The sequence below is a fragment of the Canis lupus genome, chromosome 28 (assembly GCF_048164855.1).
Source record: "Canis lupus baileyi chromosome 28, mCanLup2.hap1, whole genome shotgun sequence".
Lineage (NCBI taxonomy): Eukaryota > Metazoa > Chordata > Mammalia > Carnivora > Canidae > Canis > Canis lupus.
In genome coordinates this window covers 7590654-7603727 of record NC_132865.1, presented here as the reverse complement: position 1 = coordinate 7603727, position 13074 = coordinate 7590654, and positions in this window count along the sequence as shown.

Sequence of the window (13074 nt, the reverse complement as noted above, 5' to 3'; positions counted from 1 at the left end):
GATGCATGTTCTATGTCTACCAGCCTTGTTTTTCTAGACTTTTAGTTCACTGAATTCCTAAGGTAAGGTTCATGAGAGATAACACTTATGAGTTTGAAAATATCTTTGTTTTGTTCTCATATTTGATGACAAATTTGACTGGGTGTAGAGATCGAGACTAAAAATAAATTTTGTTTTATTGCTCTGAGAGTTTTTCCTCTATAATCTTTTAGCCTTTACCATCTTTTAGCTTGATGACTAACAAATTTGTCATCAGCTAAGCCATCCTTTATTAATGGATACCTTATATTGATTTATTTTAAAAAAATAAAATTTTTAAACTTTAAAATTTTCAACTTTAAAAACTTTGAGTTTTAAAAACTTTAAAAACTTTGAATGCTGCCATTTTACAATCCTAGATCTAGCCGTAAGTCTTGTCTTTCATTTTATTTGGAATTCTTTAGGTTTTTGTGGTGTCTAAATGAGGTGTCCCTTGATTAAATGGTGGACCCCAAGTGTGGGGTGATGATTGGGTAGAAGCCAGTGGCACCAGAGATGAAAGAATTCACCTGAGGCAGAGCAAAGGTGATAGAAAGACTAGTTTTAACTTTACAAATAGTTTTCATCATTTCCATAGAAAGTAAATCTGTAATATTTTTACCTAGGCTTTAGTGACTGGCTGAAAGTCTTTCTGTATCCATATAAGATATAGAAGAGAGATATGGATAAGTCAACTTGTTCCATTTATAAACCTCCAATCAGTGTCCATGCTTTCAGCTATATATCTCTCGTTCTCCCTTTCCAGAACTTGTTGCTTGACTTGGCTCCTTCCCTGAATGCAGCCACATTAGTGTACATTCTAGACTGTGGCTTCCTCCACTCTCTCCAATCAGTCTATAATTGTGATTTCCTTTTGTTTTTTTCAAATATTTGTTTAAAAATGTGTTCAGTAATGGAATATCTTCATGTTGTCTTTATGTTTCTTCCACATTTCAAGTGGGGGTATTGAGAAAGAAAAGAGCTAAAATGAGACATCTGTCTCAGTCTGCCATATTGAAATAGAATACACATTCAACATGTGCTTATTAAAAACCTACTGTATGGCAGCACTTTACTATAGTTTTATGAACAGAATAAAAATGGTCTTTAAAAAAATGGTCTTTAACCTTTTAAGTTTTACCCTCTAGAAACAATGACAATTGATAGTTATAATTAAAAATTATTTTTTCAAAGATTTTATGTATTAATTTATTTGAGAGAGAGAGAGAGAGAGGGCAAGCAGGGGGAGGGTCAGAGGAAGAGGGAGAGGGACAAGTGGGCTCCACACTGAATGGAGAGCCTGACTTGGGGCTCCACTTCATGACCTGAGCCAAAACCAAGGGTCAGATGCTTAACTGACTGAGCCACCCAGGCATCTTTAATTAAAAATTATAATAACACGAAAGTAAAGGACAATATCCTGTGAGAAGGAATGGCAGGTGAGACTAACTCAAGATTTGATGGTCAGAAACAAACAAACAAACAAAAAACGACAAAACCTGAGTAGAAAGCAATTAAGTTTAGCCTTAGAAGACAAGCAAGAGGCTATCATACAAGAGAAAATGGGTAAAACATATAGACAAAGGGTATCTATTTGATAAGACTTTTATATAAGTGAATGAAAGAAAGCCAACGATCTGTGAGTGAGAGGGTAGTTGGCCCAAAGAGTTAAAAATAGAGATAAAAAGCAAAGCAAAAGCCCAACTACTTAGAGCACTGTAAACCATAGAAGTGTATAGATTTTATTTTATGTTCTTTGAAGTATTTTATTCAGGGGTATGAAATAATTTATCTTTTACAAAGATTGTTTTGCTTTCCCGAAGAGAAAAAGGTTAGAGATGAGAGGTAAGGATGAATGGCAAGAAAAGGAGAGGTGAGAGGTAAGGGTAAATGGTAAGAGCTTATCTCAGTAATTCAGGTGAGAGAGAATGGTGACCAAAGCTAAAATGGTAGCAGATGAGGGGGGAAAAAAAAAGACAATAGATTCTCTATGGTTATGTAAGATTGAATTACTGACACTGACCAATAAGTTGGTTACGGGAGGTAAGAAAAGAGAAGAATTCAGATGACTCTTGAATTATTTACTACAAAGTTGATTGTCTTGTGGAATTTTTATTGAAATGGGGAAGACTGGGAAAGAAAAGAATGAAGAATTTAATTTTGGACTCATTAAGTTTAAGATGCTAATAAAACATTCAAATGTAAATGCCAAGACAAGAAGGCTAGACTTAGAATTTAAATTTAGTTTTATTAGTACATATGTGGTAATGAAAACCATGTGACTGGATAAGATGACCTAAGGAGAAGGAAAAAGAGGGAAGAGAAGAGGAAACAGAACCTAGTTCTCAGGTCAGATAGAAGCAGAGGAGCTAGCAATGGAGGCTGAGAAATAATATAATCAGGAAGGCATAGAGAAAAAGCCAGGAAATTCTGAAATCCATCATAAAGGGAACTAAAAATAGAGTTCAAAGAAGGAAGCTTTCAAATGAGAGGCAGAGAGATAGCTATGCAGTAGATTTGTTGATTTTTGATGATAATTTCAGAGAAGGCAACTTGGAGTATTTCAAAGAGAATATCTTAAATGAGAGATAAGGAAATGGTTGAAAAAAGCATATATAGAAAATTATTGTAAGAATTTTAGATATAAAGAGTAGCAGAAGGGAACTGAATGGACATATGGGGTTAAGGAGGGTCTTATTTGCCTATTTGTTTGATTGTAAGATGGCTACAGAAGTGCTCAGGCCTACAGTTGCTCCTGCAATGCTCCAGATGGCCTGAGAAGAGGGGGGCCACTCGCGTCAGTACTTGAATGGTCTCACTGGTTTTCCCCAGTGTGACTTAAAATTAGTATAACTTTATAAGTGTGCCACGACGTGAAACATATTGTGAAACAGAGACTTCTGGCATATGGAAATCACTCATGAGGAGAGAGAGAGAGAGAGAGAGAAGAGATTAATGATTCGGGAAGAGAGGAAATAACCAAAGGGGCAAAGTCATGGAGAAAGGAGCATATATGAAATGATTCACCACTGCCAGGAGAAAGCAAAGTTTCCCCCATTTTTTCAGTAAAAAAGGAAAGTTCCTGGCAGATGCACGTAGGTTTGTAGATTTGGTCGTGAGAAAATGATAAACATCTTTTGGAATAATTTCCATGCTCTATGTAAAATATAACGCAAGATTACAATGTGCAAGTGAGGAGGAAAAAATATAGGGTATTGGAAGACCAAGGAGGAGATATGGAATAGTCACTGCAAAGAGAAAACTCTATGACCTGGTAATAGGATTGTATGCCCATTTGAGGTGCCACTTTTTGCTGGACTTTTCTGATCAAAGAACATGAAACACTGCTAAATATAGTTATATAGCTATTTGCAGAATTGCTAAGGTTTTAGTATACCTACCAGGTAAACTCCTGGAGGGCAGGATGTTTGTCTCCCTTAAAGCTTCATCACTTACGTTATATGCAAAGTAAGCATGCAATACATATTTGTTGAGTGAATGAATGAATGAAGAAACAAAAATTCTGACTCCTATAAAAGGATTTTATGGAACTAAGGGATTGCCCAATGAATTGCAACATTGGAAAAAGTCACCTTTTGCCCGATTATTTATCTTCTCCTCCATCTTCTCTTTCTCTTCTTTTTCCTCTCGTCCAAATAAAATAAAACACTGGAGCCACCATTTCCAGCCAAACCCTTTTAAAAAATATTGCTCCCTAATGTAAAGGCTGACTCTCAGCCAAAATGCCTATAACTGATTTAATTGGACAAATATTAGAATGAATTAAAATTTTAATCATAAATCCTCCAAGTAAGAATTATCTTTCTAGCATAATATTTCCATCCTGGATGGTCTTTTCACACAAAATGCCAAAGTCAGCTCTTTTCCATGAATCCTCTGCTATCAGATTTAAGCTATAGCTTTAGCTTGATCGACTCCACTTTCTTTTCTGCTTCAAGGAAACCTGTTGCCTCTGTTGGCATATTTACTGCTGCTCTTGCAGATATATGAACTATCCCAAGCATAACGTGACCACAGATGGTAGAAAGCTCACTTTAATCAATTCCTTGCTGTTTTCTGGAACTGCCACTGGCAGCCCCCTCTTCATGGCTGACTGTGAGTGCCCAGCCTGTGCACACTGGTTGTGTGGGACACTGACCAATTTAAATTTAATAGAGCACAGTATAGCCTCTTTGTCTTGCAGTTTTTAGGAGAGTAAATATTTGTCTTGCACTGCTCCAGCTATTTCAAGGATGACTACTCTGAGCTAAGATATTTCAGTGTATTGAAACTTCCTGTTTAAAACAAGTAGGCAGATGATGTGGAATGTTTTGATTTTTCCCCAAGTGACTACAAAGTCATTTCGAGCAATCTTTTGCCTCCTTAGACTAGTAGAAAAGGGGCGTGGCTTGCTCTACTGACCAAATGGATATCATCATTATCTGCTTCTGGGGAAACCAATCTCCAGCTTTGTTTGCCGACCTTAGGTAGAAAGTGCTGTATAATTGCTTGGTTCAGATTTTAGCAGAGAGTAGGGTCTTTCATCTTTGTGGTTCTAACACCTGTTTGTGAAATAAAACTGCAGTCTTTTGTATCCTCAACTAGCTGCCGTGAAAACGCACTATTTCTTCCTGCTCTTAGGGCTTTGTGGAGAATAGAAGGAAAAGTTAGAGGAAATGCGGTATAAAACTGGCAAAAGGAATGATCTGATTAGATTGGATGTGCTTCTAGAGTCTTGGTAAATCACAGAGGCTGAGTCAAAAATTGTGGGGTTGTAGCACAGCTCTAGAACAACAAAAGTTATGGACCCTATTTATGAATAGGGAAAATGAGATCTGATATTATCCAAATATAATAATTGTACACGTTTTCCTTTTCTGTCAAATTGATAAAAACACTTCAATATACTTATTGAAATATGACTTTCAAATTGTATGTTAACTGAAAAGGATCACCATAAGAGATTTTTCCTGCTTATCAAAAAATCTGTTCATATTATAAAAGTTCCAGAAATAGACTAACAATTCCCAAATGCTGCCTGAATTTATTCTATGTTCTAATTTCACAACTTTTACTATTTTTTGTTTTTTGCTGATTCATGGATGAAATTGATGTATGAAAAGCTCCTAACAACTCAAAAAATATGACATTTTTTCTTCACTTAGGTATCCAGATACCATCTAATAGTAAGAGAATAAATACTGAAAGTTGGGTCAAAATCTGAACAGATGAAAGTAACCTCTCTACCATCAGGATGTCAGACTGTGTAGCCGCATAGAGGTTATAGTTTCATCATGTGTCAAACAGTACAATAAAGAAAAAAAAAAAACCCTGGAAACACTTGAGTCACATTAACACCAGGGGTTGATCATCAGATTCTTATGCATTGGTAGCTGGATTTATGCAGAAAGCTGGATTATACTTGACATTAATTAATTAACTTATCAATATTCTTATTGAGAAGTAAGGGGGAAATTATCCAAATAACTCTAAGAGAAAATTTAATATAAAACTGATTATATGAATCATAATAATGCATATATGGTTTATATATATAATATGTAATTTTAACTACTATGTAATTATTCTAATTGCATATTACAGATGCTACTAATGCACATTTTGCAGAATTTTCAGATATCACTATCAAGTCTGTCTGCTTACAATATAATTCTATGTACTAACTCATAACTTATGTAAAAAGAATTACTGAGTATCCTTCTATTAAACTTTGAAACAGGTATTTGAACAACAATATTTGAATTTATGATTTTGAGACGTCAAGACCTTTTGCTGTGTTATCCATCACTAAGCTGAAAAATAGCATTTGTATATTTTTTGGCTACACAATTAAAGAATCACTGAAAAATATTAAGATAATCATCAATGACTTAGAAGGAAAAACCCATAGAAACACTCATTATGAAAATAAAGCCAAGTGGACATTATTTGCTGCCTTGTCTGAATTTATTCCTGACTTTTCTCTTCCCTCAAAGTACCCTGATTTTAGTTTCAGATTTCCATGTCTGACCTACTGGTTTAAGGGTAACTCTTACCCCTCTTGCTGCAATGATTGACCCAAAAGTCTGGCCCTAAGCCAATCAGTCCAAGACATTTATCTAGCTACAAGGCATGATTCATATATGAGCAAGTTACTCAATTCAGGCCAAAATGTTTCATGGCATATTTGATGGGACTTATGTATGGAGAAAGGATGTAGTTCCTCTTTCTCTGGACTTTGTGGTGTGAAAGCGTGCAATGCGGATTACAAGAGTCTTTTTCCCAGTAATCTCCCTCCTGATAAAGTGAAACAGTGGAAAATACGGTGGAGGAAAATCCCATAGACATAGCGCAAGTGGCAATAGAGTTAGCCAATCCTGAAGACCCACCCTCCCTTTGGTCCTCCAGTCACATACATGAATCAATGTATTTCCTTAGAGTTTGATCTAGTTTGAGTTTTATGTTATTTGCAGAAGAAAGTATTCTAATTGATATATATGACTGTTATTACCATTGATTGGTTGTAGCACTCTCTAAAGGGTGCCAAGTATGTTCTATGTGTTATCTCACCTGATACAACGTGAAGTAAGTATTCTTAGAAGTTATAGCCCAGAATCGCATAGGTGGTAAGTGGTTGAGATGGGATTTGAACCAAAATCTGTTTGACTCCAAATACTGCAAAGTTATCTCAACACTATTCAATGATCATCCAATGATCAGTATATTAGCACCTTTGATGGAAATGCAGGAGTGTCTATGTGAATACTTTTTGATTATGGGAAATATGAGGTATAATTTCAGGGGCACCTCAGCCACTCCTGTCTGGAGGGGAAAAGAGCATATTACTAATTCTACTTGATTAAAATCTAGTTCTGTGCCTCAGCACCATGCATTACTTTCTATCACATGATGCCAAGGTGGCCACATTTCCTCAGAGCCCTTTGAGCTAAAGTAGTTATGTAAGCCCTGTTACTAAGATAGTTGGAGAGCCTTTAGGCATAGGAAAAATGCTTAGAAGAGAATCAAAGTTACTCCCTTATTGATAAATCTGGGCTTTTGCAATTTTCGTGGTGAGAGTAGGGAAAAACACATCCTCCAAATAAAATAATGTCATGCAAAAAACATGAGGTGTTGTCCTTTTACTGTCCACAAGAATGAATAAGGTACCAATTAAATAAAACTTCTGTAGGTCACTGAGGTCACATTCCTTCTCATGGAGAGATTAAGGAATTCTCTTTGAAAGATAAAATCTGTCTTTTATAGTTTACCCTTAATACAATTAAATAATCTTTAAACTGTTTCTGGTAGAACTGAGATTATTGCTTCTGTCATTGCTTCCTGCAGAATGAATGTTGAGCATACCCAGGATACAGAAACATTCTTGCTTTCCACAGAAATGGAAAAAATCCAGTCAGAACAAAACAATAACTAAGATCCTCATTGCTACAATTATCTTCAGTAAGATGTAGGAGCAAATGCTACTAAAAATATCCCACTTTAACAGGATAAAGGATAAGGAATATTTTCCCCTCACGAATAGTAGTGGTGAAATTCAGCAGATTGGAGGGGCTAAGGATTTGGACTTCAGAGCTATACTACAGGGTTTGATTTCTTCATGTGCTCTGCTACTTATTGGCTGGCTGACCTTCATGAAGTCATTTTATTTCTTTGCATATCATTTCTTTTTACAAAATATTTACTCTGTACTCTTGTAGGATTTAAAGGAATTTATATAATAAAAACTTTAGAAAGTTTAAACTCTACCATAATAGGTAATAAGCACTCAAATGTTTTCTAGTAGTGGCAGTGATGTTAATAATTGGAGTAATAAAAATGAAATATTTGCCATATAACATGCCGACACTGCATTTGTTGCTTTACAAATGTTATCTTATTTAATCACCAGACTATCACTGTAATGAAAGAAAGAGAGAGATTATCCTTTATTTTCAGATGAGAAAGTTAAGACACAGTATAAGAAATGTTTCCAAGTTCAGATAGCCCGGGAACTCCGTAAGCAAAGACCTGCCTGATGTTAAAACTAAGATGTTAACCACTACTCCAGGGTATTTTCCTTGATGTGACCTTATATGAGCTAAAATAAACCACTAGGGCTCATATAAGGGGACATAACCCTCATTGATTCATCCAAAAAATATCCTATATCCTTTGAACACAATATATTCCTTAAAATAGAATTTCCTCATTGGGAAGGTGAATTAATGATAGCAGCATTTTAAGGAAACTATTAAACTATTGTAATGATTTAAATGGTGTCAGAAAAAATGACAGGCAATATCAGTCTATGCCAACAGCTTGCAAACATATGATTACAAAAATGGATAAGTGCAATGAGGCAAAACTATATCTATGCTTCTGTGCCTTCGAAGTGCAAGGGCAAAAAAATAACATCTTGCTGGATAATAAAAGCAGGTAAAGTTGCCAAAATTCATATAAGAATTAAATATAATTAAAATGCAATTGACCAAGATTGTGTGCAATACAAAAAATATCAAGATTATTATTTATAGATTTATTTGATTGTTATGTATTTGATTGTAAGGTTATTTACTTCATTGTAAGCTTTTTAATGGCAAAGATCCTTTCTTGTCCGTGTATTTGCACACTGCATTACTAACTTATCCTCATACTCCTCCTCTGGACAAGACCTGTACCAAATCCATTACCCCACCTCCATCTATACTGTATAATTCTTATTATGATAGAAAACAAATTTCCGATTTCAGTTAAAGTCAGCCCCTCCATCTGTGTCTTGAATTCCATTTCCATTAATTTTTCTCAAGGATATTGTTTCTGCAATTAATGTGGGTTTTTTTTTCCTTCTCCTGCAGCAGCAAGATTTTCCCCCCTCTCTGCTGGATTATTCCAACTGGCATGTAGCATTACTTAATATGATCCTTTTAAAACAAAATCATCACGTAACCCTACATCCTTCTGGTCACTGCCCCAGTTTTCTATTCTCTTTCATGCAAAAATCGCATGAAAGAGTTGTCTATTTTTATTATTCTTTCCCTTTCCTAACTTCCCATTTTCTATGAGGCTTTTCTCCCCACAACTCCAGTGAAAAATCTCTTTTCAAGATTACAAATGATCACAGCCAGTGGCCAATTCACTGCCCTATTTTACTTGACTTTTAGCAGCATTTATATACATGATTATAGTTCTTTCTTGAAACACACACTTTCATTGCCTTTAAGCATACCCGAGATGCCTGATTTTCTTCTTACTTCATTATCCTATCTTCAAAGTTTCCTTTGATGGCTCCCCTTCTCCTCTCCCAGACTTCTAGACACTGTGGTGCTCCAGATGTTTTCTTTTTCTAGGCACACTTTCTAGATAATCAAGTTGTAGGACTTTAATTACGATCTATGCATAGATGGCACTCAAATTTACCTTTTTGCTTCAACTCACTACTGAGTTCCACACATTTTAGATTTTAAATGGCCAAACTAATTTATCAATAAATGCAACATTCTGTTGAACCATTGCTATTTCCCCAAACCGAGATCAATGTAGATTCCTCACTTCCTTTCACATGACACACTCAATCTATCAGTAAATTTCCTTGGCTCCACCTCCAAAGTATTTTCTGCAATCCAGACATTTGTCTGTTAAGCCCAAACTCACAACTTCATCATCTTTTACTTGGACTATTACAATTATAACTTTTTAAAAAAGATTTTAAATAATCTTTACACTGAATGCGGGGCTCAGACTCACAACCGCAAGATCAAGAGTCGCATGTTTCACCTACAGAGACAACCAGGTGCCCCACAATTATATCTTAATGGTATCTTCACCCTCATTCTTGTCTCATTATATTCCACTATTGATACAATGGCCAAACTCTTCTTTCAAAAGCATAAATTAGATTATGTCCTTTCATTGCTCAAACTCTTCAATGGCTAAGCTTTCTCCTTGGAAAAAATTGAACATTCTTTGTCACTTCCTTCAAGAGCACACATCACGTGGTACCTAATTACCTCTTAAACCAATCTTGGACCCACTTGCTTACACTGCTCTAGTTACTCTGGCTTTCTACTATTTAGATCAGTTTATTTCCACTTTTGAGCGTTTTTTTTTTTTTTTCTTAAAATACCCTGTTCTATCCTCCTAAATAACTAAATTCTTCAAGTAATTCATTACTCTTGGCACATGATGTTTTCAATCTTTTCCTGATGCTCTATTCTAAAGTAGCACACCCCACTATTTTCAATGATATCACCATGTCTCCTTTTGTTCTTAGCATTTATTACTATCTGAAATTAGTCTCTTTGCTTAGTTATTCATTCATGTGTGATTTACTTATCATCTATATCATCCTAATCCCTGTCATTAGAATATAAAACTCATAATAGTGAATGTCTTATTTCGTTTATTTACTCTTGCATGCAGTGGACATTTCCTGATTCTTTGTAAACCTTGGGGGAAGAAAGATGATAAAGGAGAAATTATGAAGGGTAAAATAAGTAAAGACAGAGCATCATTTCTATTGAAAATATAATAGCCGTATAATTATGTTAAACTTAAAACTCTCAGGATATGTGCATATTTTTTTTCCAAAAAGAAAAATGCATGATCCAAATCTATCATTTCTGGGTCACTGTGATGAGATCCAGCAGCCTTTAAATACAAAAAACAAGTAACCAGGAAAAAGAGATTGCCAGAAACATGTGAAGTATAAAATATAGAGAAGATAGATGGTACCCAGAAATATTCTTCTCTTTGCCTCTTTCTTCTTTTAAAAATAGTTTTCTGAAAGCATTTGATCTTACTTTAGTTTTTATTTTCCTTTAGCTTTTTAGACCTCTGTCCTTATCATCATCATTATCATCTACAGAAGAGGTAATGTTTGTTGAACTCTTACTAAATTTTAAAATTCTACTAGATTTTAAAATCCAGCTAAAAATATTTTGGTATATTTAGTCTACCATTATATTTTTGCTAATGAACACAGATCTTAGGGTCTAATATGTTCAAATATTCTAGGAACTCTGGTATAGCACTTTACTGGGCTGTCTTCTAAATCCTCATAAAAACAATATAACTGAGATTCTATTGTTTTCTCTTTTTACTGAGATTAGGTATGCCAAGGAGACTGAAATATAGACAGGTTAATTTGCCCAATAAAAATGACAAGCTTGTAAGTAAAATGGCTAGACTCCAATCAAGTTATTGTGATTATAATGATCCAAGCTTTTTTAAAAAATATTTTATTTATTTATTCATGAGAGACACAGAAAGAGAGAGGCAGAGACACAGGCAGAGGGAGAAGCAGGCACCCCATGAGGAGCCCTTTGTGGGACTCCATCCCAGGACCCCAGGGATCAGGACCTAAGCCAACGGCAGTCACTCAGGTGCCCTGATTCATGCTTTTAATCACTAACTCAATAATTCTCAAACTTTAGTGTGTGAAAAAATCATCTGGATCACTTCTTAGAAAGACAAATCCCCAATTTTCAACTCAGATGTTCTATTCAAAAGTTCTTGGGTGAGGTCCATGGATATGTACTTTGGACAATATTAAAGTGATTTCACTGCAGAAGGAAAAGAGGACCACTCTTTGAGGTACAGTGTAATAACTGACACTATCCCATTGGACTCAGACATATTGTAGGCATTTGATAATACTCACTAAATGGGAAATAGTTAATGTGGAAGAATGAAGTCTTTTAATATAAAATCCTTTTTAAATTAAAAAAAATATACTGAGCATTCTCTCTGATAATCCCATATTACATATGACCATGTCAAAAATATTTAATATGTACTATAGCAGGAACACAGAATTAATCCTTCAAGAAAATTATTTCTCTTATGAAATTATACACTTCCTTTATAAACAGTTTCAATAAGGTCTTACCAATAACATAACTTTAGTAATTGCTAGCCTTAGTGATAGCACACTGCTAGAGTCTTGCCACATAATCTTAAAAGTGAGCTTTCATTACTGTTTTGATGCCTTTTAAGTCAAATAATGGAGATGATCCAGATGTCTTAAGCCATCAACATGCTTTCTATTAAAGCATACAAAAACTATGGTCACATTTATATTTTGTTATTGCCTTTATTTGATCTAGTAGAGTGCCTCTTTGCCGATCTATAAAAACATCTCACTCTTGGAAATGTATAAATGGAAATAAGAAATAAGGATATGGTGCATATGAATAGGATGTCAATTGAGGTTGTTATTTTAGGAAATTCCTTATTTTTAAAAAGCTAGTATTATCTTTTAATTTTTACTGCATAAAATCAGAAAGAGATGATGATCAAAGTTTAAAATCTTTCATGGTTGTGTTGGAAGGTGAAGGAAAATCTAAATATTACCCATGTAGGATCTATGTAAGAAAAGCAGACTCATTCACTTAAATGATAATCAAATAAGAAGGAAAAAAATAACCAATTTTGCCAATTCAGAAAGCAAAGGTATAAAGCATGCCTCCAAAAATAGAGAAACAAAAGCAATACATCTAAGAAGATAAAAATGCAATCATAGTGTTTACAAATATGTTTAAATTAACAATCATACAAGGATCAAATATAAGCGAAGCCCTTTGCATTGTCATGAGGAAAGAATGCAAAAATATTAACAATATGTTAATTAAAAAGGTAGCTTATTATAGGATATAAACACACTTTCTCCTTGCTCTTTTTGTGTTTCTTGTAAAGATAAGCATATAATAAACACAGCAGGAAAAAAAAATGTGCTCTAATTATTCATTCCTGAAGAGAACCATCTGTAATTTTTTAGAACACTGATCAACTAATAAATATGAACTAAAGATCAAGCATACTCTATTCATTATATCAAACCTCCCAGATAATTTAAAAAAAAAAACATTTTTCTTACTGTCCAATAGCGTAGAGAGTAGTGGAAGCCCTTCCTTGGTATATTTTCTGTTCTAATAAATACAAGGTAAAATAAGAAATAAAAACAATTACATTATAAGAAGGAAATATATTTATGTATCAGCAAGATTAGGAATGTTCTCATTGGAGAAGGGGCACCTATCAACAATCTTGAAAGATAGATTA